Below are 4,958 nucleotides of genomic sequence, written 5' to 3'. Positions count from 1 at the left end.
AGGTTTAGCTGCAGAGAGAGAGAGAGAGAGAGAGAGAGAGAGAGAGAGAAAGGGGAAGGGAGGGCCTGGACATGAGTCCTGCCCACATAGTGTGATCTCATTGGCTGTTGAGTGTGTGTGGTTTAGGCGGGGTGGGGGTGAGTGCCACATCCTCTCTACTCCGATTGGCTGGTCTGCTGATGCCTTCGGGGCAAACCCAGTGATGGAGGAGGAAGAGGAAGAGGAGGAGAGAAAGGGGGCTGCCTAATTACAAGCATGGAGGAGAAGCAGGGAGGGACATATGAGAGAAAGAAAAGGGAAAGTGAGGTGAGGACAAGGGTTATAAAGTTATAAGGAATTTAGCCACATGGCCGTGTTATCTCTCAGAGCTCCACTGAGCAGTGAATGTGTTACCTGGCCGAGGGGGCAGAGTGTGGGTTTAGGTGGAGGGTACTTTGCCCATACCTGCATCTCTAGTTCTATACTACTACTAATAAAAACTAGGGCTGCGATCAGCACTGTGTGGGCCAGAGCACTTGTGATCTCGGGACCTGAGGCTCCACGTTGCGTGCGTTTTGTGCATCACTGGGTTTACTGCTTGTGTGGTGTCATCTAAGCCCCGACATTCATATTCGTCAAAATAAACCTCATCGGAAAATATCAGCGGAAATTTAGGCTTTAAAACACGGTGTAAATGACACTTTTCCGAGTCGAATATGAATGTTGGGGCTTGCGGATACTTCACTACGGAACACATCCATTTCACACAGCTGCTTTTGCACATCTGATGCATGAAAGTCTTATTTAACAATCAATTACTAGTGAGAAATAGAAATATGTGCAATACTAACTAGCTGTTAGCTAGCTAGCTTCTTTTCTGGTTAGCTAACCATAGCTAGATTAACTCAATAAAACTTGAAATATCACAGTATATACTTAATAGACTGATTTATATGCATTTGAAAATATGCTTTTGATTTTCTTTATCCAGGGTGTTAGTATGGCTGGTCACAATCATTTCAGACATACAGCTGATGAGAAAAATGAGGAAGCACTTCTTGGTCCTGAGTCTGAAATCTCTGATGCTGAGGACCTAGACTATGTTCTACAGGATCAAGCTGCATTGTGGGTGTGTCTGGGAATCCTGCCCTCCTTAATGAAGAAGGCTCGTTTGATGACATAGAAGACTCATCTTCTGTCATCAACGGCTCATTTGATGACATATAAGATTGTCTTCCATTTTATCAAAGGAGCCTTCTCCTAAATGAAGAAGGAAGAATAAGCCATGCATGAAATAAAACAGGACCCATGTTGTGCATTAAAACGCAGCAATTCTGTCTGGTTTAACCAATTTCCACGAAATTAGGTTAACCAGTGTATCATCACCTGACCGCAAAAAAAAGTCCCGCCACCAATTTGATTAACGCAACAGGAAGTCAGCCATTTTTTGAGTGAAGTGCATAAATCAAAAATTGAGTCTGGATGAGTTAAAAGCATCGATGACCATTTTCTTGGGTCCTTGCAGCCTGTTTGGAGTTTTTGTGCAAACTGTGTCCAAATGTCAGAAAGGGGTTATCCACACCTAAACCTATGCACAAAGGCAAACAAAAGGTTCCCCCCTGCAAATTGGCTATGTAAGCCACCCAGAACTTGACACATCTCATCTTGTGATAAATTGCCTTGGTGGATGAGAGCCCAAACAACTGCCTTACTTGACTTAAAAGTACAGATGAGTGCGGATGGTTGGACTTTGTCTTATTTTCCTGTATTCCAACAGAGAAGAATGCACCTGCCTCTCCTAAAATTCCTTCCGCCTTCTTTTCCATAACTGAAGTGGGCAAAAAGCCTCTCACTCTCTCCAGGGTCAGCCTATCCGACGGCTGCTTCTGCCTGCGCCATCCTGTCAGCCAGGCATTACATCATCATCACAACAACAACAGCTGTCTGTTGTCTGGACTCTCTAAAGAACAACTGCATACACAGAGGAACTGTTGTCCTCCATATACCACTTAAAGAATAACTAACTGTGGAGTTAGGCCTATACAGTGAAAACATCATCATGTCCTGCTGTACAATGTCTGATTACTCACTAGAGCACACACATTTTCTAGGGCAGCAATTTCCTTTGTTCCCTGGATGCCACTTGGCATCCTCCCTGCCAACCTGCCTGGACATGTATGTTGGAAGTAAACAGTAGTGAGAGTGGAATGGAAGAAAGTCTATAGAGGCTGAAGTCAGTAGAGCCTCCTCTACAATTCATTTGTCTATATGAGAAAAAAAAACTATTTTGACATGTATCAATGGTAATTTGACAAATATAAGTCCATGAAGTGTACTTTTAATAATTGTATACTTAATCTATTCCTAATTCTTAAATACTACTCTGCAGGCCAGTTCTCTTCATAACATTAATTATACTAGTCACAGGGTTTTCGGCTGTTTGTATATACACAATTTACATATTGACTAACAAATACCATCAAGATAACTTGCAAACTTGTGTTGGCATCAAATGTTAGCATGTTTCTCACTGTAAAGATCACATTAATAATCTGTTAGCCACTTGGCTAAATGCTGACAGCAGGCATCATTTTATGTTCTTCCATACTTACACTTGGCTACAGAGTGGAAGGGGAGGGACCACCATCAAACTAATGACGAAGAAGAAGAATCAATACTTGTTTTTGTTAAAGTAAAAAACATGCCAGAGCATCCAGTTTGCAGGGATTTACTCACAGTGATGAAAAAGGTCAAGCAGTGTAACAGCTGGAAAACATGCAGCTGAACTGGAGTTGCATGGAAATGCTCCTGGATAAATTGAACGCTCTGTGTCGGAGGGTGTGTTTTCAACCTGCAGCTTTCACAAGATCGCACTCTGGCAGAGATAATGTAACACAGGTAAGTTTTGTAGTGAGTGAGCTAATAGCAAAACTGAAACCTCATTCAGAGGGATAAGTAATATGAAACACTATGCATTGTCCTACCATGCAAGAACAAAAGCCTTGTGTCAGCACATGAAAAGTAAATAAATGGAGCAGATCATATTTGCTGTGTAGTATATTGTGGAACCAGCTGATGTGTCAGGAAACGTACAACAAAGCAAAGCAACAACGAGCTCAAAGCATCGTACAACAACCTCCCTTTCTTCAATCTCTATGAACTCCATGTAATCCTGAGGATTCTCTAATTCTGAGGAGACTCTCACTCAAGTTTGCGTCTGATAAGTACAACTCACCTGCTGTAACAAATTTTGAGTGTGTTCAGTGTATTATCAGTGTTGACTCAAGCCTGTCCAACTCAAACCCAGAGAACAAGCTAGTAACATCGTCATCAACACCATCAGCTACCAGATGTTCAGAAGAGGAGAAGCAGAACCATCGCATTAGAGAGATTAGTGATATATGTGTTCAATAATTAATGAAGGCCCAAAAAATTCAAATGGTCCTCGGTAGGAAAAGGGTTCTCCACCCTCTGAATAATTCAGTTACCTGCATTGATAGAAGTTTCGCATGATCCACAGGACACGGCTCGCAACAGTCGTCACCGCAGGGATGTTTTGAGGCTTCGCGTTGCTTCATTCTCCGACGGTCCACTCCACACACACGTTCAAATTCCAGCTTCAAACTTTCATTCATTGTTTCTACGAAGAGTATTTACCGTGTATATAAAATTGAAAGCCTGTGCTCTCTGGACAGTGTATTTAAAAAACATAGAACACAATCTTAAAAGAGCCAGAGCTGAAGAACCAGCGTCTCAACTGGTGACCATTTATGTGTTTGTGTGTCAAGGCTCTTATTGTTGTCACAGGGGAGACAAAGACACACACACACACACAAAGAGAGTGAATATACAGTGCAACACACACACCTTGCTCCCTGAAGAATGACCTTTCAGGGGAAATCGTGAGAGGTATTTCCAACATGTTTATTCCAACTAAAATGAAAGAAAAATGTGTAAGGTTGGGAAGAGGAAGTTGATACAGGATGAACGAATGGACCAAACAAGAGGAAATGGGAAGTGCCCTGTTAGAGAAAGTGAGAGGAAAAGACCGGCTCTGTATCAGTCACTTCACTGAGTTCGCAGACCAGCTGTGTTTGTGTCGCTGCAGCGATAGTGCATGTGTAGTTCAACTGTGAAGCTACTGTAGGTCACCACTAGGACAGGGTGGGATTATTTCTCTGTGTGTGTGTGTGAGAGAGAGAGCGAGAGAGAGACTTGGCCCTCATCTGGCAGCAGTCTAATTTGTTAATACCTGACAGATTAGCTTCTGTTTCACTCCTGTTAGCACGCACCCTTTCTCCATACACCTCCTTCCTTTCTTTAATCCTTTCTAATTTGTTTCCTAATTCCTTCAGTCAGTTTGCATTTCATTCGTCATTATTTCTTTCATTCCTTGCACTCTGCTGCTTTCTGCCAACCTGCCTTCATCTTCTACACATCATGTAATCTCTCATGAATAGATTATCAGATTAACGGACCATTGCACCGCAATAGTGTCAGATCAGTAGTTGGCAATTGTAATGTACATTTTAAACAAAAAATGTTGTACCAAAAACATTTTAAAAATCATCGAAACATCATATTCACAAAGACATATTAAATTAAATTGAACACTCTTCACAGAAAATGTGTTAAAGTTAGGTAACAGTTTCTGTCTGTAAATTTCGCCATGTTTCTGCCTGTACTCTTATTTCAGCATGTGCCGTGCAGACTGACAGATAAAGACACCGGCAGGCAGGGATCCAGCCAGACAGATCAACCACATGGGCAGAATGACCAGAATGGCACTGACAGAAAGACTGAGAGCGAAGAGATAGACAGAGAGACAGAGAGACAGACAGCGAGACTGATAGAGAGACAGACAGAGAGACTGATAGAGAGACTGACAGAGAGACTGATAGAGAGACTGATAGAGAGACAGACAGCGAGACAGACAGAAGGACAGACAGGCGATCACAAGGACATAGAGTCCGTCCAGA

The sequence above is a fragment of the Hippoglossus hippoglossus genome, chromosome 3, assembly GCF_009819705.1.
Source record: "Hippoglossus hippoglossus isolate fHipHip1 chromosome 3, fHipHip1.pri, whole genome shotgun sequence".
NCBI classification, from domain to species: Eukaryota; Metazoa; Chordata; class Actinopteri; order Pleuronectiformes; family Pleuronectidae; genus Hippoglossus; species Hippoglossus hippoglossus.
The sequence above is the reverse complement of the archived record's forward strand: the minus strand, read 5'-3'. Positions refer to the sequence as shown.